At 45.9% G+C, this 22,459-nt stretch overlaps 1 pseudogene; it reads right to left on the reverse strand.

Moving 5' to 3' along the window:
* Positions 1-10,594: 10,594 nt before the first annotated feature.
* Positions 10,595-11,563, reverse strand: LOC129030085 (olfactory receptor 7E24-like; annotated as a pseudogene).
* Positions 11,564-22,459: the final 10,896 nt, after the last annotated feature.

The following is a 22,459-nucleotide window of genomic DNA, read 5'->3' on the forward strand; positions in this document are numbered from 1 at the left end:
ATTACTAAAATTAATTTTGACAATCTATTATATTTTTTAGTGTCGCTACTAGAATATTTAAAATTTTGACCTACATATTTCTGTTGTACAACCAGTTGTCTCTATCTGGACCATAATATTTCAAAGTCACTGAGTGCCTATTTATGAAATAAATAATGGCCATATAATTGATTTAAAGAAGAAAGTAGCTGGGCGCGGTGGCTCATGCCTGTAATCCCAGCACTTTGGGAGGCCGAGGTGGGTGGATCACCCAAGATCAGGAGTTCAAGACCAGCCTGGCCAACATGGTGAGACCCTGTCTTTACTAAAAATACAAAAATTAGTTGGGCGTGGTGACAGGCGCCTGTAATCCCAGCTACTTGGGAGGCTGAGGCAGGAGAATCACTTGAACCCAGGAGGCAGAGGTTGTGGTGAGCCGAGATTGTGCCATTGCACTCCAGCCTGGGCGACAAGAGTGAAACTCTGTCTCAAAAAAAGAAAAAAAAAAGCATTGAATAAATAAAATACATTTATGTTGTACATTATAATTCTTTTTGTTTGTTTGTTTTTTGGTTTTTTTTGAGACGGAGTCTTGCTTTGTCGCCCAGGCTGGAGTGCAGTGGCGTGATCTCAGCTCACTGCAAGCTCTGCTTCCTGGGTTCACGCCATTCTCTTGCCTCAGCCTCCCCAGCAGCTGGGACTACAGGTGTACGCCGCCAAGCCTGGCTAATTTTCTGTATTTTTAGTAGATATGGGGTTTCACCGTGTTAGCCAGGATGGTCTCGATCTCCTGACCTTGTGATCCGCCTACCTCGGCCTCCCAAAGTGCTGGGATTACAGGCGTGAGCCATTGTGCCCGGCCTTGTACATTATAATTCTATAGAGCTCTTTTATGTACCTTTATCTTGTTTGATCATCCTAAAAACCTTATGAGAATGACCGATTTTTTTTTTTTTTTTTTTTTTTTGAGACAGAGTTTCACTCTGTGGCCCAGGCTGGAGTGCAGTGGTTTGATCTCGGCTCACTGCAACCTATGCCTCCTTGGTTCAAGTGATTCTCCTGCCTCAGCCTCCCAAGTAACTGGGACTACAGGCATGCGCCACCACACCCAGCTAATTTTTGTATTTTTAGTAGAGACAGGGTTTTACCATGTTGGCCAGGCTGGTCTCAACCTCCTGACCTCAAGTGATCCGCCTGCTTTGGCCTCCCAGAGTGCTGGGATTATAACGGTGAGCCACTGTGGCAGGCCGAGAATGACAGATTTCTAATCACATATTACAAATGAGGAAACGAGAGGCTCTAAAATAGAAGTAAAAAGCCTAGGCTCACACAAATAATAGATGTGGCTTATTATGTGTGGGTAGTTAATATAAAGGGAAGGAAATTCAAGATGTTGCAATATAGCAAGGTATACCAGTTTGCACTGGGCTTGCAACATCCCAGTAGCTGCTTCTATGATGCTCACAAGTTTAATAAAGTTCTTTAAGAATCTGCAAGTCACAGTCGTCTTCTCTGTCTTCTGTACTTTGTTTCTATGACCCCAGGGAGGCCATAGTTTGGGAGTCGGGGGGAAGAGTGGTAAGAGAGACAATGGGAAAGTATCTTTCCTCGCAAATCCACTTAGGATTTTGGGACAGATGACTTTTGGTCAGGGTCCTCAACAGATTTTGTTGACTTTATTCATGAAACACAGCCACATCTGTTTTTACTCACCACAGTATGTCCAGGGCTAACCTCAGTACTCCACAAATAGCTTTGAGAGTGGTTTATAAACTATGAACACGCTGTCACAGACATGAGGGGTAGCAAATGCCTGATCTGAACTAAAGAAGGGAGCAAGCAAATTCCTCAGCAGAAACTAAATTTACAGAACAGATCAGGAAGAGAAAGAGAAAATAAGGAGAAGTGACATCGTGAACTGAGGGAGGAGGAGTTGGACATGTGGTCAGGGAGCCTCAAAGAGATCTAGCCCTAGTCGGTCTTGCATTAGAAGTTGCCAGTACATGTGTGACCTCAGCACTGTGCTTTAAGATAATCTGGCAGGTTAATTATAGGGTGACAAATAGGAAGGGAGAGTTTGGAGAAGGGAAACACTTAGAAGGCTGGACATTGGCCCAGGTGAGAGATGAACAAGCAAGTGGTAGAGGTGGAGGTGGGGGGCAGAGCTGGAGTCACAGGGAGGGAGCCAGGAGGGGGTCACGCTAACATCTGCTGTTGATCTGGGATGAGGAAGGAGAGAGAGGCTAGAGTTCACTTTCCCACGATGAAAGAGGCAGGGGTGAGGGGCTTCCTTACCAAGGGTGGAGGTGGGACTCTGGGGCTGGCATCTGCAAAGCAAGGGAAAGACGGCCTACGGGACTGCCAGGCCCAACCCAGAAGGGACGAGGGGTGCATGGGGTCTCCAGAGCACAGAGGCAGCTGTAGACAGCTGGCGTAAACATTCTGTCCTTCAAGTCTCTTCAGCCATGTAAGGGAACTGAAAGAAAAAGAGGGACCTTACCTGCCTTGATCTTAAGTTGTTCTGAGGGATGTAGGGCCTCAGGCCAGGGCAGCAACCCGAGCAAATCTGGTTGGTTTACTCCCTCTTGTTTTCTGAGCATGTGGGTGTCTATGTGTGAGTTTATATGTGTGTCCTAGCCTGTATCAGTCTATGCGTAGGTGTGTATTTTTTTATATATTCGAACTTCTCTTTGTATATGTTTCTAAGTGACTGAATGTGTCTACAGATGCATATAGTTGAGATGATGTCCTCATGTATTTTTCTATACTAATGTGTCTACAGATTTCATATTAACGTTTCAGTTCTTGAAGAAACCTAAGCAAGCCTGCATAATTAGGCACCTTTAGGCAGATGCATAAATGTGCACCTGTAACTTATGCTGGAGCCAGCTCACACAGCTCACAAAGACCCAGTTTTATGTACAACTGTCCATCTTCCATGAGGTGTAATTATGTTGGTAGCTTGAAATCACCGTGGTGGGAGTATTTACACCACAGAAATCAGTAACAGCTACAACTTATGTTGTTGTTATTGTTGTTTTCCAGCAAGCTGGCTGTTAACACTTACCAGCACACCACTGGGTATATGCCCGTGAGAATGCCCACGGTCTGTGTATATCAGTGTTTAAGCAGGCACTGTATATGAAAAGTGTGTATCTGTGTAGCGGCTCCAATGTTTTACAGACTGCAAACTCGGGTACAAAAAGATAACTTTTTCTACAACTAAACTTGATTTCTGACTCAATCCTCCACTCTTCCCTAAAAGCAGAAAAGCTTAATCTAGTTAATTACTTACAGGTGAACTCAGTCATTTCGGGTTTCAAGTTAGGTCCAACACTTGTCCTCCTCCTCTTGGCTCACCAGGGTGACGTGACAGCCAGGGTTAAACCACTGCAGCAGCACTGTGGAGAGGCATCCACCAGCCTCTGCTGAGATGCACAGTTTTCCCACTGGGGCATTTCCCACATGGTCTCCTGACATCTCCTAAGATTCCCAAGGTACCATGAGCCCTCCAATTGCCCAGTCTATACTGCCATTTTGGGAATGTGTCTCCTTGTCAGGTGTCAGGGATGTTTATATGTCTTTCATAGTGCCTAACTATACAACACTCTGTAAGATAAAGTATATGTCCATTTTATAGTGGCAGAAATGCTCAGAGGTTAGGGACCAGATTGCCACAACACCCTGTGAATTATGTGCACTAATGATGGATTAGGTAATGACGCTTTTGGTAATGATGGTAATATTAGGACAATGGTGCTTGAATAATCAGAATCCCATCATTGGGCCCTGCACCAACTGTGACGTCTCCTATGCTATGGTGTAGCAGGAAACCCAAAAATAAGTGTACATGGAGAGAGGGCTGTGAGGTTGAACCAATATGAATTCTGTGCCATGTAAAACCAGTGGAATAAGTTTCACGGACCTCCCCTCCCGAGCCTGTCTGGTTCCTTTATCAGGATTTAGTTATCTGGCTTCTAGATGGAGCTCTAGTACTGAGCTACCAACATTGTGTGTCCCAGAAGAAAGAGGCAAAGAACTACAGCAGTGGGGTGGATTTTTCCAGAACAGACCTCCTCCGGAAGAGGTCCTGTGAAGTTGCTGCAAGGAAACGGTGGGCAAGGGATAGAGGGAGGGTGATCTCTTCCAGGCTTCTGCCTTGCCCATTAGCAAGTATGCGGAACCCATAGTTCCCGCTTTTACAAAATTGTATTTTTTTAAGAGATAGGGTCTCATTCTGTGTCCCAGGCTGGAGTGCAGTGGTGTAATCATAGCTCACTGTAGCCTCCAGCTCCTGGGCTCAAGTGATACTCTTGCCTCAGCTCCAAAAGAGCTAGGACTAGAAGCATGCACCAGCACAGCAGGCTAATTTTTAAAATTTTTTGTAGAGATGTGGTCTCGCATTGTTACCCAGGTTGATCTTGAACTTCTAGCCCCAAGTGATCCTCCTGCCTCAGCCTCCCAAAGTGCTAGGATTACAGGAGTGAGCCACTGCACTTTGTTGTATTTATTTTTTGAAAAAAAAAATTATAATTTTTTGAGATAATTTTAGATTCACTACAGTTGAAAGAAATACTACAAAGAGATCTCAGTTTCCCCCAGTGGTAACATCTTTCACAACTATAATATCACTACTCAGATATTAACAGATACAGTCCATCAGTCTTTCAGATTTCTCCATTTTTTATCGTACCCATTTTTTGTTTTTGTTTGTTGAGATGGAGTTTCGCTCTTGTCGCCCAGGTTGGAGTGCAGTGGGGCCATCTTGGCTCACTGCAACCTCCGCCTCCTGGGTTCAAGCGATTCTCCTGCCTCGGCCCCCCGAGTAGGGATTACAGGCACGTGCTACCACGCCTGGCTAATTTTTGTAGTTTTAGCAGAGACAGGGTTTCACCATGTTGGCCAGGCTGGTCTCGAACTCCTGACCTCAGGTGATCTGCCCGCCTCGGCCTCCCAAAGTGCTGGGATTACAGGTGTGAGCCATCCGCCCAGCCTGTCGTACCCATTTTTATAAATACGTGTGTGTTTAGTTCTAGTTTTATCACACGTGTAGGTTCATGTATCCACCACCGCAGTTGAGATACCGAGCTGGAATCCATCTCCAGCAGTATTCCTCCAGTTCTCCTCCTTTTATACTCAAACTCCCTTTTCTGCCCTGAACCCTGGCAGCAACTAATTTGCTCCTCATTTCCAAACTTTAGTCATTTCAGGAATGTTATATACATAGAATTGGGCTGGGCACAGTGGATCATGCCTGCAATCCCAGCCCTTTGGGAGGTAGGATGATCACTTGAGGCCAGGAGTTCAAGTTCAGCCTAGGCAACATAGCGATCTCCCCATCTCCCTGTATAATTTTAAAATAAAAATGAATTTAAAAATTATAAATGGAATCATAGAATATGTAACCTTTTTTTTACCCATCTTAGTTCTCTGGAGATTTACCCAAGTTTTGTTGCCCGTCTCAGCAGTCATTCCTTTTCATTGCTGATTAGAATTCCACGGAATGGATGTAGTGCCTTTTTTAGTGACATAGTCACACATATACATCTCTATATACTCTACATAAAGGTTATAAAGTCATGGCTCCTTATCTGCGAATCCTTGAGCCTAAGGAAGAATGCAAGACAGAGTCACTTCTGGAGCTTTCTTTTCAGCTCCTGGAGCTGAGCCTGGCTGGAACCTGCCTTCCCCATCTGCCTTTGGGCATCTGGGAAGCAGCCCAAGCCTGGTGCTGAGTGAGAGCTTCTGGGAGAGCTCCTGCTGAGACAAGGGACAGTCCCTGGTGGGTGGAGGAAAGGATTGTTGGGGGAAGGAAGAAAGCAGAGGCTGTGAGACTTTCTCCAGGCAACTGTCTCCACTGGCTTTGTCACTCCCTACCAGGTTCCCAGAAGACTCTACTTCCAGCCAGAGTGCCTCCTCCCAGAATCCTGAGGGTTCTCAACCCCTTTCCAACTTAGCAGTTCCATCCGTCACAGTTACGTGTGTACATGAGCGAAAGCCTGCTCCCATCTAACTTGATTCTCTCAGGATGCCTCCTCCCCTGTTGCCCAGGCTCGAGTGCAGCCATGTGATCATGGCTCACTGCAGACTCGAACTCCTGGACTCAAGTGATCCTCCCACCTCAGCATCCCCAGTAGGTAGGACTCCGGGTGCACACCACCACATCTGGCTAATTTTTTATAGATACAAAGTTTCCCTATGTTGCCCAGGCTCGTCTTGAACTCTTGCCTCAAGCAATCTTCCTGCCTCAGCCTCCCAAAATCCTGGGTTTACAGGCATGACTCCCTCTCTGACACTCTCTGAAGCTAGAAAGTGAGAAAGGGGGGCTGGGAGAGTCAACCAGCTGGGAGCATTGGGAGGCTAGAAAAGAAAGGGGTTAGAATGGACTGGAGCAATCAGGAAGGCTTCCTGGAGGCAGTAGTCTTAAGACTGGTGAGAAATGAATGCATAGAGAGAAGGAGCAGGAAGGGCACTTGGAGTGAAGCAAGGGTGGGGTGGAGGAGGGGTTTGTGCAGGAGACGGGGTCAGAGCTGGAACTCAAGAGTGTCATGCTTGGGTGCTTGTGGGTGGTGGGCAGGGCCAGGCAGCTTTCCTTCCCTTCACCTGCCCAGGAGAGCTGGACAGTGACCTGCAGGCAAGACACTGGACAGAAGAAAGAGGACAGGCCGGCCAGTAGCTTAATCAGTGATACCAGTCCCCTTGCATCATGACCTATAGGTCTCAGAGAGTTCCTGGGGCTGACTGCAGCCAGTCCTGGCTCTTCCAGTACCTGCTAGAGGAGAGTGAGCCCAATAGTCTGGTTTGCTCAGAACTGAGGAGGGCTCTTGGGACATAGGACTTTTCCATTTTTAAAATGGGAGGAGTTGGTCACTCTGTGAAGGAATCTCTTCCAGAGAGGGGGCCCAGAGCAAGGCTGAGGGAGCGAACCCAGTGATCCATGCTATCGGTAATATGACTTGAGTGTTTTTAGGAGGGGAAATGTTTAGTTTTCAGTTTTATAAAATTGTCTTCCAATAACTTAGGGCAGGATTTATATGTTACTGCAAGTAATAAAATGAGCTATTAATAAAATGGATTAAACTGATCCATAGATCAGTTCGGCAGTGTTTCCCAGTATTTCCTCAAGAGATATTAATGGGTATCTCCAGAACACAGGATTCTTATGCTCCTTGGGAACACTGAGTCTTCCCAAATCCACCTGTCCCACCCTTACCCTGGAGAGACACAATCTACTGCCCATCAGTACATTGAGGCTCAGAAAGCCCCAAAGGAGAGAAACTTGTTTTTTCCTGTTTGATGGCTAAAGAAACAAGGTTATTTGCACAGATGTAGTCTGGTCTCTCAAGTGGTATTGAGTCCCTAATACATGTTCCCTGCTACACACACCACAGATTTTCTCTTCCATCCAGTTTGGAAAACTCTGGAAGTGAACATAGATCTACAGGCTGCCACCCACTTTATGGCCCTGGAGTCCCTGTATCAGCTCAATAATCCCACAGCCAGGTTTTAAGGATAAATCAGCTAGAAGTGTAATTTCTATTCTTGTTCGATTTTTTTCTCTTTAATAATCCACTGGCTGGATTATTACTGGATTAATACTGGATCCTATTCAAAGGCCACAAAATTTCAACTCCCCACATGCCTCATACCAAAGCCCTAGGCCTGGGCTTTGTTTCCCTCAGGTTGGGACAAGCAGCAGCGGCAGGATCCATGCCCTGGAGCCGCTCATCACTTCTGAAGGCCTCAGGAAGATGCACCAAGCTGAGGCCTGGCAGCGTAGGAGAGTGGTGCTGGCAGCCCTCCACTCTTTCTTTCCCTTACCTTCTTTTCTGAGTCAGCCCTGAATATACCGCAGATACTGTTTCCGAAAGACTTTGGCTGCTCCAGCCTTTTCTGGCCCCTGTGGAAAACAAGCCAGGTGGCTTTCAGTTCTCCAGACCCAGGCTGGGGCCAGACCAGGGCCAGGAGGTGTCACCCAGGGTCTCTCATGGGCCCTCCCCACATCCTGCATCTGTCTACATGATGGACTGTATCAAGGGAGGCCATTGGAGTTGTTGACACAATGGGTTTTTTTTGCAGTCATGAACCCCCAGCTGGAGCACTGGGAGAAGAAAGGCAGGAGAGGCGGGCCTTACCCAAGATCTGCCCTCAGTTCTGCAGTCCCCTGACTGGGGCAGGTGGGGCAAGGATGTAGTCATAGTGTGCAAGAGCAGGCAAGAGAAGCAGTGGAAAAGGCAGGATTGGAGGATGGCTTGGAGAGTGAGAGGTGTTCTAGTCCCAAACTAGGAGGGTATTTGAACCCTGGTAAAACTGTGAAGTGGTACAAGTTGGGCTCTGAAGGCATGAAAAGTGGGAGTGGAGTGGGCATCTTCCACAGGAAGCCAGGTCTTGTGCTCTCTTGTGGCCCAGGCACTGTCCCCCTCTCCACCTTCAAACCCCATTGGGAGGAAAGTCAGATGAACCAGCACCCACTGAGGATCCCAGCCTTGGCTGAGGAAAAGCCACCTCACCTTCCCCAGAGGACTGAGATCCCGGACGTGAGCATGATGGCTGGTAAGCAGGGGCTGCCACTTCCACCCCAAAAGCCATCCACCAAAAAGCCCCGGAAGCAGTGTCAAGGGACATGACAGCATCAAGCTCAGAGACCTGACAGTGGATACTTGCAAGGATCGAGTGTGTATTCCAGGGAGCGGGCCTTCCTCTCCCCACCCTTCAGGACCCCGCCCCAGTTAGGGCTGTGCACTTTAAGAGAAGCCTCGAGGGAGAGCAAGGATTGACCTGGAGGGGTGTTCTTCTGATGGCAGTCTCTTTCTGTTGCCCAGGTTGGAGCATACAGGCACAATCCCAGCTGACTGCAACCTCCGCCTCCCGAGTTCAAGCGCTTCTTGGGCCTCAGCCTTCCGAGTAGCTGAGACTACAGGCACGTGTCACCACGCCCAGCTAATTTTTTGTGTTTTTAGTAGAGATGGGGTTTCACCATGTTGGCCAGGCGGGTCTCGAACTCCTGGCCTCAGGTGATCCGTGCGACTCGGCCTCCCAAAGTGCTGGGATTACAGGCCTGAGCCACCACACCTGGCCAAGATTTTCTTTTTTCTTCCTACACATAAGTGAGGACATGTAATATTTGTCATTCTGTGCCTGGCTTATTTCACTTAATATACAGACCTGCAATCTCATCCATTTTCTCTGCAGTGGAGAGGATTTTATTCCTTTTGAGGCTGAATAATACTTCATTGTGTGTGTATACCAGTTTTTTAATTGAAACAAATTTCAAAAAAGCAAATATTTTTCAAATGTCTCAGAATGTGAAACTTTAGGGATACTGTGCCCATTTTATTCTTTTCTGTTTCCCATTTTATGTATATGCAAGTGTATCATAAAGCAGAAATCAATGGGTAAGTAAATTCATAACTTCAACAGATGTAAAATGAAAATGCTAAGTGGTGGCTGGGCGCGGTCGCTCACGCCTGTAATCCCAGCACTTTGGGAGGCCGAAGCAGGCGGATCACCTGAGGTCGGGAGTTCAAGACCAGCCTGACCAACATGGACAAACACTGTCTCTACTAAAAATACAAAAAAAAAAAAAAAATTAGCCGGGCATGGTAGTGCATGCTTGTAATAGCTACTCAGAAGGCTGAGACAGGAGAATCACTTGAATACGGGAGGCAGAGGTTGCAGTGAGCCGAGATTGTGCCATTGCACTCCAGCCTGGGCAACAAGAGTGAAACTCTGACTCAAAAAAAAAAAAAAAAAAAAAAAAGAAAAAAGAAAATGCTAAATGGTAAGAAAAAACAGCATGATAAAAATTTGTATGGTGTTGAAGGACAACGCATTTGAAGATAATATTTCAAGAAATCAAATTACAATTAACTTCTTTTCTTACTTATTGGAGCTTGATGCCTCTAAAAACTTCATCATTGGAATCACCTCTGGTGCTTTTAAAAAAAAAAAAAAAAATCCACATACCTACACAGGTGCAAGTAAATCAGACTGTCACGTAATGAGACCCAGGCCTTATCATTTGTAAGCTCCCCAGGTGATTTGATTCAAAGACAAGCTTGAGGACCGGTGACATGGATCTCTACACATAACCTGCCTAAATAGATTCTCTAGAAGCAGTTTATAGAGAAATTCCACATGAACTCTGGAAGAGGATATGAATTTGATGTACAGTATGTCCTCACTTATCGTCTTTGAAAGTCTCTTGGAAACTTCACCTTTAAGCAAAATTGTGTATAGTGAAACCACTTATTCCTCATCAACATCATAACAACTTTGAACACAACAATGGTGTTGGAGGACCTGCTGTACATTGCTTCCAGAAAGTCAATTTTCAGGGAATTCCAAAATGAAGTGAGGACTTCCTGTATATAAAAAGATGGTTGTGATTCCACCTGGATGACAGGGTTACTGGTCAGAAACTAAAGGAGGCCGCCAGGTATAGAGGATTCAGTCATGAGGTTTATGCTAAACAAAGGATCCCAGAATACTCACCCATTCCAGTTAAAGGCATAACGATGAAAGCAATATTCACATAGGAAACGTGGAAAGGAATAAAAGCCATCAAGCAACAACAATAATGTGACTAAGGGGCAGGATTTGCAGATGTAGGGATTTAATGTGGTTGCCCTTTCTTACCCACACAAGAAAAAGGATGGAACAGATCATGAGATTCGACTGTTCTGCTGCACAGCCTCCACAGGGCACTTTGAATGTCCCTGTTTCTCAGGCAGTAGATGACAGAGTTCAGCATGGGGGTGACCACAGAGTACATCACTGACGCCACCACACCACTCCTGGGGGGTGGTGCCACAGCTGAAGTCAGGTACATGCCAATGCCTGTTCCATAAAATAAGCAAACAACTGCCAGGCGAGAGCCACAGGTGGAGAAGGCTTTATACTTCCCATCTGACGATGAAATTCTTAGAATGGAGGGGACAATTTTATAGTAAGACAAAAGGATCCCTGAAATGGGAAGAAAACCAAACATAGTACTATCGAAATATATGAATATGCTATTGATGACACTGTCAGAACAGGCAAGGTTGAGAAGTTGAGATGGCTCACAGACAAAATTAGAGATTTCTACATTCTTGAAGAAGGTGAATTGTAACACAATCCAACTGTGCAGCTGGGAAATCCAACAGGCTAAGGAAAAAGGACACCAAAACTAAGAAGACACAGAGGTGAAGATTTGTGAGGACTGGGTAGTGCAGAGGGCGACAGATGGCCACAAATCGGTCATAGGCCATCACAGTCAGGAGCATGTCTTCTATACATGCAAAAAGGACCAAGAAAGACATCCGTGTCAGGCAGCCCGCATAAGAGATGACTCTGCTGTGCGAATGCATGTCCACAATCATCTTGGGGACCGTGGCCGAGGTGAAAGCGATGTCAGCCCAGGACAGGTTGGAGAGGAAGAAGTACATGGGGGTGTGGAGGTGGGAGTCAGAGCTGACAGCCAGGATGATGAGCAGGTTCCTCAGCACCGTGACCAGATACATGGACAGGGACAGCCCAGTGAGGATGGGCTGCAGTTCTGGATCCTCTGAGAGTCCCAGGAGGAGGAATTCTCAGACACCTGTGAGATTCCGTGGCTCTTTGTGACTTGGACACCTTGAGAAGAAAAGAGGATTGGAAAAATAAAAGATAAAAACCAGCCCTTAATGCTGTGTGTATATTTTGGATGCAAGCAATTCACAAGGAACATTTTCACACTTGAGGACCATACACCGTCAGCAATATTTCTCAGTTGTGACAAACCCAAAAATCTCAGAATTATTACATGATTTACTTTTTTGCTATTCAACTCCTTCTGTACATACTACTTTAGAGAAAATCCACTGAAGAATGTTAGAAGACCAAAACGTAATATATAACAAATCCGTGATCTCAGTAAAATACTCTTTCCAGAAAAAATAAAATGCAATGAAGATGCTCTTCTCTCTTTAAGAAAAAGATCTCAGTCTAATTGAAAGAAATTAAGAAGCAGTGAAATACACTCTGTTTTATCTGACACCATGCGACAAATTCCTTTGATGTAGAATATGTAAAAGGATGATACAAGAGCTAGGACCGCATTATCTAAAAACGAAATCGAACCTTATAGTTCTTAATCGGAAGACCTTTTAACATGCCAGTTACTTTTCGTATTTATTATCATCCTTAGGTTTTCTGACATCATTTCTTCATAAAAGTGCATGCACACTCAAATATGGGAGCTGTGTTTCCAAATTAATTGAATATATAACTCTTGGCCGAGCGCCATGGCTCACACCTGTAATCCCAGCACTTTGGGCGGCCGAGGCTGACGGATCACCTGAGGTCAGGAGTTCCAGACCAGACTGGCCAACGTGGTGAAACCCCGTCTCTAGTGAAAATAAAAAAAATTAGCTGGGCGTGGTGACGGGTAACCCTAGCGACTCGGGAGGCTGAAGCAGGAGAATCCCTTAGAACCCGGAAGGCACAGATTGTACACCCTGTGATATTATTTTGGATATCCTAGGGAGATATTGCTCCTGACATCAGAGTGGGCGTACACCCTGTGATATTGTCTGTAATATCCTAGAAAGATGTTGCTCCTAATATCGCAGTGGCTGCACACCCTGTGATATTAATTGTAATATCCTACAGAGATATCACTCCTAATAATACAGTAGGTGTACACCCTGTGATATTATTCATAATATATTACGGAGATACGACTCCTGATATCACAGTGAGTGTACACCCTATTTGTACACCCTGTGACATTATTTATAACAGCTTAGAAAAATATTACAGCTAATATCAAAGTGGGTGTACACCCTGTGATGTTATTTGTTATCTACTTGGTAGATATTACTCCTAATATCACAGTGAGTGTACACCATGTGTGTACACACTGTGAAATTATTCATAATACCCTAGGAAGATATTACTCCTAATATCACAGTGGGTGTACACCCTGTGATATTATTTGTAATCACCTAGGGAGATACGATTCCTAATATTCCAGTGGGTGTACACTCTGCAATGTTGTTTGTAATGTCCTAGGAAGATATCACTCCTAATATCAAAGTGGATGTACACCATGTGTGTACACTCTGTGATATAATTCGTAATATCCCAGAGAGATATTTCTCCTAATATCACAGTGGGTGTACACTCTGTGATATTATTCATACTATCCTAGAGAGATATTGCTCCCAGTATCACAGTGGGTATACACCCTGTGATATTATTCATCATATCCTAGAGAGACATTACCTCTAATATCACAGTTTCTGTACACCCTGTGGTATTATGCATAATATTCTAGGGAGATATTATTCCTAACATCACAGTGCATGTACACCATGGGTGGACACCCTGTGATGTTTCTCGTCATATCCTAGGGGGATATTACCCTTAATGTCACAGTGGGTGTACACCACGTGTGCACACACTGAGATGTTACTCGTACTATCCTAGGGAGAAATTACACCTAAAGTTACACTGGGTGTACACCATGTGTTTATGTTCTCTGATGCTATTCGTAATATCTTAGAAAGTTATTAGTCCTAGTGCCACAGTGGGTGTATACCATGTGTGTACACTGTGTAATGTTATTGGTATTATCCTAGGGAGATAGTTCTCATAACATCACCGTGGGTGTACATCATGTCTGTACTCCCTGTGGTGTTATTAGTTATGTCCTGGGTTGATATTACTCCTAATATCACCGTGGGTGCACACCATGGGTGTACATTCTGTGATGTTATTCATAATATCCTAGGGAGATATCACTCCCTGTGTCATAGTGGGTGTACGGCCTTGTAATATTGGTAGTATCCTTGGGACGTATTACTCCTGTTATCACAGTGGGTGTACACCCTGTGATAGTATTTGTAATATCCTAGGGAGATATTACTGTATACCTTGTGATATTATTTGTGACATTTTAGGGAGCTATTTCTCCTAAAGTCAGAGTGGGTGTACACCCTGTAATATTCTTCCTAATATCACAGTGGGTGTACACCATGAGTGATTTTTTTTCTAATATCCAGCAGGGAAGAGGATGATATTGCTTCCAATATCACAGAAGGTGTACACCCCCCTGTGATATTGTCCCTGACTTCCAGAGGGGAGAGGATGATATCACGCCCAATACCTCAGAAGTTGTACATCCCCCGTGATATTGTTCGTCATATCCAGGGAGGCACAGGATGACATTCCATTGAATTTGGCGACAGGCGTACACGCACAGTGTGATATTGTTCCTAATATCCAAGAAGGGAGAGGATGATATTACTCCCAATAAAGCAGTGGGTGTACATTACCCCTGTGTTATTGTCTCTAATATCCGGGGCCGGAGGGAGGGGGGAGAGGATAACATTCCCTCAAATTTAGCAGGTGGTTTGACGCCCCTCATGGTGTTGTTTTAAATATCCAGCGGGGAAGACAAGAGTACTATTTTTGATAGTCCGATTTATCCGCTCCACCTTTGCGGAACTCTGAAGCCGGGAGGCGGCATGCAGTTTCCGTGTGATCCCCAATACCTTTGCCATTTTCTGTACCAAGTCAGCCACAAATGCAGGCCCGTTATCTGAGCCGATCCATAAGGGCAGTCGAAATCTAGGAATCAGATCTCGAAGAAGCACAGGGGTTACTTCACCAGCTTTCTCAGTTTATGTTGGATAGGCCTTCACCCACCCAGAGTAGGTACGCCCAAGAACTAGTAAATACTTGTTACCTCCACACTTTGGCATCTCTGTGAAGTCTACCTGGAGATCTTCAAAGGGGGCTGCTCCATAAGCTTGTGTGCCGGGCGGAACGGCTGGACCTTGCCTCGCATTATGCTGTTGGCAGGTAACACACCGCTGCCTCACCGTTTTGGCAAGGGCTGACAAATGCGAGATGTAGAGATACCGGCCTGACAACTTTTCCAGTGACTCCTGACCTACATGGGTGGCTTCTTGCACAGCCAGTACAACTGCAGCTCCTAGCAACTGTGGCACAGCTACTCTCCCATCTGGAAACCGAATCCATCCTTCCTCCATCACTTGTCCTTCTCTCTACCTGGAGAAAGTCCTTTTCTTCTTTAGAAGAAGTAGGTCCAAGATCAGGTGCTTGAGGGAGCACTGATGCCCGGAAGGGGGCAGATGCTGCTTTTCGAGCCTTTGAGTCAGCGTGGGAATTCCCCAAACCCAGCAAGGTGGAAGCTCGCTGGTGTCCTCTGCAATGCATAACTGCCACCTTGTGGGGTTTCCATACTGCTTCTAATAATTGCAAGATTTCTTGTTGATATTTTCTGTCTTTTCCCCCAGAGTTCAATAGGCCCTTTTCTTTCTATCACACTCCATGCACTTGAAGGGTTAAAAAGACATACCGAGAATCAGTGTAAATGTTTACAGTCTCACCTTCACTGAGTTCTAAGACCCGAATTAAAGCAATGAGTTCAGCTTTCTGGGCTGAAGTGGCCTGGGGCAACGATCTGGCTTCAACAACAGTGTCCAGGGTTACCACTGCATACCCTGCACCTCTCTCTCCTTGGGGGTTGAAGAAGCTGCTCCCATCCACGTATAGTTCCCAGTCTACTGATGCCCAAGTGTGGTCCCGGAGGTCAGGTCTGCTAGAGTCAACTGAGTCCAACACTTCTACACAATCAGGCTCGACAGGCTGCTCTGATACCAGGAGCAAGGTGGCGGGGTGTAGGGTGTTGCAAACTTCAATGGTTATACGGGGATTTTCACAGAGCAAAGTTTGGTACTTGGTGAGTCTGGCATTCGTTAGCCAATGATGTCCTTTAGTATTCATTAAAGTCACCACAGCATGGGGGGCCTTCATGTTCAGGTTTTGCCCAAGAGTCAGCTTATTTGCTTCTTGTACTAGCAGGGCAGTTGCTGCGAAGGCCCTCAAACAGGGGGGCCATCCTTCAGGAACCCCGTCTAGTTGTTTAGAGAGGTAGGCCACCGGCCTCGGCCAGGGCCCCACAGTTTGGGTTAAAAGTCCAGCTGCCATCTTTTCTCTCTCTGACACATACAATGGAAAAGGCTTTGTCAGATCGGGTAGCCCCAGGGCTGGGGCTGCCAGAAGTTTTTCCTTTAACTCATGAAAGACTTGCTGTTGTTGGGATCCCCATTCCAAAGGTTCCCGGTCCCCGCCCCCTTTGTGACCTCATACAAAGGCTTGGCTAATACTGCAAAGTTTGGGATCCACAATCTACAAAACCGCACAGCTCCTAAGAATTCTCTCACGTGCCTTCTGCCCTTAGGCTCCGGTAGATTGCAAATGACCTGCTTTCTTTCTGATCCCGGGCTGCCTTCCGACCCCTGTCAGACAGTAAATCCCAAGTAAGATACCTGCTGTCGGCAGATCTGAGCTTTCTTCTTGGACACCTTATACCCACAGTCCTCCAGGTGCCGGTGTAGGGCATCTGTTCCCTTGGCGCACCCGACTGCCGTGGGGTGTCCCAGCAGAAGGTCATCAACCTACTGGAGCAACACGCAGCCTAGGTCTCTGGTGGGAAACTTCGGGAGGTCTCGAGCCAACACCTCCCCGAAGATGGTGGGGGAGTTCTTGAACCCTTGGGGAAGCCCGGTCCAAGTGTACTGAGTAGTGACACCTGACTCCGGATCTTCCCACTGAAAGGCAAACAGCTTCTGCCTCTCAGGGGCTAATCTGATAGGAAAGAAAGCATCTTTCAGGTCCAAGCAGGTGAACCAGCTGTCCTCAGCTGGCAGCAACCCGAACAATGCGGATGGGTTAGGTACTGTTGGATGTAAAGTCAGTGTAGCTTGATTAAGCAAGCGCAAATGCTGTACCGGCCAGTAGTCCTTGGTCTGTGGCTTGGGAACAGGCAGGAGGGGAGTGTCCCATGGAGACTGACAAGGAATAATAATTCCAAAAGTTCTTAGGTGCTTGAGACGGACCTGGGTACCTTGAAGAGCTTCTCTGGGGACCAGGTCCTGTTATTGCCTAACCAGCTGGGCCCCAGTCTTAACTGGCCAATCCTGGAGGGTTGTCTTCCGCCCATACCCTTGGCCACCGCTTAGCCAGAGCTGGTCTTCTCTCTTGGCCTGGCTCAGTTAAGAAAAGTCTCCATTCCTCCTCTCGGGGGACCGTAAGGCTCATAATGACTCCCGTTCCGGGTAACTTTAGCAGCAAAGAGCCGTGCTCTGTCAAAGAGATAGTGGCTCTCAGCTTGCTGAACAAGTCCCTTCCCAAAAGAGGCAAGGGACAGTCAGGCATGTACCGAAACTGATGAATGACTTTATGTCCTCCTACAGTACAAGTCCGAGGCAAGCAGAAAGCTTGCTTTGCTGAAACCCCCGTGGCTCCGATGACATCAATAGTCTTTTTGGATAAGGGGGCGACCGGGGTGGTTACTAGCGAATGTTCAGCACCGCTATCTACAAGAAAATCAATGTCTGTACCCCCGACTGTCATTCTGACCAGAGGCTCTCTGGGGACACTTGAGCCCGGTCTCCCTCAGTCCAATAACCCTTCTGCCAGGTTGAGCAGGGCCCCTTCCTCCTTGTCCGGGGCCTCCTGCTCTGAGTCACCTTGTTTTCTTTTGAGCTGAGGGCATTTGTTCTTCCAGTGTCCTATTTCCTTACAAGAAGCACACTGGTTATGCTGCAAACTCTGACAGCCAAGCTGAGTTTCTTTCCCAGGGCCACCCTTCCCTTGCCTCTTTGGGGGGGCCCCTCTGACTGCTGCAGCTAACAAACAGGTCGGTGTTTCGCCGGCGGTGTTTCGCCGGGCCTGACATCCATTCTCTTTGCCGTTTTCCTTACGGCTTACTGCATCCCTGTTTACAAACACCTGGTTAGCTGTTTCTAGTAATTGTGATGTGTTCATCCCTGCAAGCCCAGCCTGTTTCTGCAGTTTTCTTCTCATGTCTTCTGCGCTTTGATGGACTAAAGCCATGTGAATCACGCGCTGATTTCAGGGCTATCGGGATCAAAGGGAGTATACATACGATAGGCCTCACACAGTCTCTCCTAGAATTGTGCTGGACTTTCTTCTTTTCCCTGAATGACCTCAGAGACCTTGTTAACGTTTGTGGCCTTCTGAGCTCCCCTCATTAATCCTTCCAAGAGAGCTTCCCTGTCTCGGTTTAGCCTTTGTATATCCTGTCTTTCACGTGGGTCCAACTGGGGGTCGGTTCCTGGTAACTGGGTCCTTACATACTCTTGGGGGTTTTGATAATCAGCTGGTGCATATTCCTCTAGCCACTTAGTTGCTGCTTGGAGGACTCTCCGCCTTTCTTCGCTGTTAAAGAGGAACGTGAGCAACTGGTGCCAGTCAGCCCAGGTGTGGTTGTGGGTCTGGATAACAGTTTGGAGCAAATCAATTAGGGCTTGTGGCTTTTCGGTGTAAGGCGGTGTATTGGTTTTCCAGTTGAGAAGGTTGACGGAGGTGAAGGGCTGGTAGCCAAAAACACGCCTCTCCACCACGTGACCATCCTCATCTATCCCAGTATACTGCTGCTCTCTCAGGGGCATTTGTATCCCCATTTTGGGTCGTAAACGAGCTGCCGAGGGAGGGGTGGAATGGCGCAATGTGACTTACCGCAATTAATAATCTTAATTATTAATTGACACTAATAATTATCAATATTAATAACTGATAATATAATTTTTAAAATCAATACCGATAATAATGATAATTAATATTAGTTATACTAACAATCACAATAAATGATTAATATTAATGATTAATGAAGCCTGATATTAATAACTGATATTGATCTTATTCATTAGAAAAGAGTAATATTAGCTCCCAATAATTAATATTAATATTAATAATCTGAAAACTTTTTATTAGCAATTACTTAATATTAATATTAATATCGGTCAGTCATATTCATGTTAAGAATAAATGAGGAATAATTCATACTACTATTATGCCCAATACCTCAGTGGGTGTACACCCACGTGTGATATTGCTCCTAATAATGTCCAGGGAGGGAGAGAGCATGATATTACGTTCAATATCGCAGTAGGTGTACACCCAGCCGGTGATATTGATCCAAATATAATCTCCAGGGGTTGGAGTATGACGTTACTCCCAGTATAGCACTGGGTGTGCATCCACCCGGTGATTTTGCTCCTAATATTCACGGAAGAAGAGAATGCTATTACTCCCAGTATCCCAGAAAGTGTACAACCCTTCTGTGACATTGTTCCTAATATCCGGAGGGGGAGAGGGGATACTACTCGCAATATCGCAGGCTGTGGACCCCCACCCTCTGAAATTGTTCCTAGCAGCCAGGAAGGGAGAGGACGATATGACTCCCCATACAGCAGGAGGTGTACACCCATCCTGGGATATTCTTCCTAATATCCATGGAGAGGAGAGGCTGATATGACTCCCAATATCGCAGGGGGTGTACATCCAGTCTGTGATATTGTTCTTAATATTCAAAGGTAGAGAGGTTGATATTACTCCCAATATCACAGAAAGTGTACAAACCCGTGTACTATTGTTGCTATTATGCAGAAGAAGACAAGATGATATCACCCCCCCATCGCAGGAGGTGTACACCCACTCTGTGATATTTTTTCCAATGTGCAGGGGGATAATATTCTTCTTAATAGTACAGGGTGTGTACAGCCCCACTGTGATATGGTCCTTAATATTCCAAAGCGGAGAGGATGATCTTACTCCCAATACCGCAGAAAGCGTACACCACCCCAGTGATATGGTTCCCATGATCCAGGAGAGAAGAGGATGATGTTACTTTCAATATCGCACGGGGTGGACACACCCCCAGTGATATTGTTCCTAATTTCAACGTGGGAGAGGATGATACTACACGGAATGCCCCTAGGGGTAAAAACACTCCTGTGATATTGTTCTTAATATCAAGGGGAAAGAGGATGCTATTACTCCAAAGAGTGCAGAGGATGTGCACCCGTCTGTGACATAGTTGGTAATTTCCACAGGCGGAGAAGATATTACTGACAATAACGTGAACACGCTGTGTGCCCACCGTGGATCGTCATATCCAGGGGGGGAGAGGAGGGTGATATGACTCCCCGCATCGTGGGGGCCTCACCCCCTTGCGATGGGGGTCCTAAGAGCCAGGGGGGGATAGGGGCTGGCTCTTACTCCCCGTATCGCAGGAGGTGTGTACAACCCCTGCGATATTGGGAGTAATATCATCCTCTCCCCCTGAATATAAGAAACAATATCACAGGAGGATGTACACCCCCTGCGATGTTGGAGGTAACATCATTTTCTCCCCCTGGGGATATTCGGAACAATATCACAGTGGGTGTGTACAGCCCCTGCGACATTGCCGCTAGTATCTTCCTCTCCCTCCCAGGATATAAGGAAGAATGTCTCAAGGGGGTGTACACCCCCTGCGATATTGGCTGTAATATCTTCCTCTCCCCGGCTGCCCTTTAGGAGCAATGTCACAGAAGGGGTGTACACCCCTTGCTATATTGGGAGTGATATCATCCTCTCCGTCCCTGGATATTAGGAACAATATCCCTAGGGAGTGTACACCTCCTGCAATGTTCAGACTAATATCATCCTCTCGCCGCCTGGCTATTAGGATCAATATCACAAGGGTGGTGTGCACCCCCGGCGAAATTGGAAGAAATATTCTCTCCACCTTTGGATGTTAGGGACAGTATCACGGGGGACGTCTCCACCCCCTGCGATATTGGGAGTCATATCATCCGCTCCCACCCAGGATATTAGGATGAAGATGACCGAAGGGATGTACACCCACTGCGATATTTTCAATAATGACATCCTCTACCCCCTGGCTATTAGGAGTAACATCATAGAGGGGTGTACACTTTCTGCGATATTGGGAGTAATATCCTCTCCCCCACGGATATCGGGAACAGTTATATTAATTATTAATATTAATAAATATAATAACAATTAATAGTAATCATCGAGATTAATAATTACAGTAGAGACAGTAAAACTTAGGACGGATTAAAAATATTAACGGTTACTATTAATAATTAATAGCAATATCACCATTAATAATAAAATAATGATATCAGTAATTAATGTTATGTCAATCACAAGTGATGTTGGTAATAAAACAATAATTAATATTAAGATTAATAACTATATTAAAAGTGACATTAATATTAATTCATTTTAATCATGCATAATCATATCTTGAAAATAATCATTAATGATTAATAACGTTATACTATTAATTAATATTACCATTGATAATTATTAATAAGACTGATGTTTAATATTTCATAATATTATTACTGCTAATACCGCAGGGGGTGTACACCTACCTGTGATATTGTTCCTAATATCCAGGGATGGAGAGCATGATATTAGTTTTCATATCGCAGTAGGTGTACACTCACCCTGTGACACCGATCCTAATACCCAGCGGGTAGAGTATGACATGACTGCCAACATAGCAATGAATGTACAGCCACCCGGTGATATTGCTCCTAATATTCACAGAAGCAGCATATGATATTACTCCCAATATCGCAGGGAGTGTACACCTCTTCTGTGATATTGTGCCTAGTATCCCGAGGGGGAGAGGATGATAATAATTCCAGCATCACAGGCTGTGTTCACCCAGCCTGTGAAATTGTTATTAATCTCCTGAAAGGGAGAGGATGATATTACTCCCCATAATAGATAGATATGACTCCCCCTGATAGAGCAGGAGGTGTACACCCACCCTGTGATATTCTTCCTAATATTCAGAGGCCGAGAGGTTGATATTACTCCCAATATCGCAGGAAGTGTACACCCCTGTGTGAGATGGTCCTTAATAATATTCCAAGGTGGAGGGGGTGATATGACTACATATATGGCAGAAAGTGGACACCCCTCAGGGATATTGTTCCCATGATCCTGGAGGGAAGAGGATGATATTACTTTCAATACGACAGAAGGTGGACACGCCCTCACTAATATTGTTTCTAATTGCAACGTGGGAGAGGAGGATATGACACGCGATATCGCAGGGAGTAGAAACACCCCTGTGATACCGCTCTTAATATTCAGGGAGGAAGAGGATGATATCACTCCCAGTAGAGACGGGTGTACTCCCTCTGTACACCGAGGGAGTACACCTGTCTGTGAAACAGTTCATAATCTCCAGAGGGGGAGATGATATTACCCACAATATAGTAAACAGGCTGTGAGACCACCGCGGATCCTAAGAGCCAGGGGGGGAGAGGGGGCTGGCTCTTAGGACCCCGCATCGCGGGGGGTGCCTCACCCCCCTGCCATGTGGATCGTCATATCCGGGGGGGGATGGGGGGTGATATTACTCCCCGATTTTTCCTAGGATCCTTTCTATACTGCCACCCTCAGTTCACACCCTGGGACGTTATCTTCCATATTCTAGCAAGATGTGGCTGCTAAAGTCGCAGGGGGTATACACCCTTCAATATTATTCGTAACTTTGTAGGGGAATGTTAAACCTGATGTCACAGGACTCTGTACACTGTGATGTTATTCCCAATATCCTAGCTTTACCTTAATAATAATGTCACATTGT

This window comes from Pongo pygmaeus, chromosome 12 (genome assembly GCF_028885625.2).
Source record: "Pongo pygmaeus isolate AG05252 chromosome 12, NHGRI_mPonPyg2-v2.0_pri, whole genome shotgun sequence".
Lineage (NCBI taxonomy): Eukaryota > Metazoa > Chordata > Mammalia > Primates > Hominidae > Pongo > Pongo pygmaeus.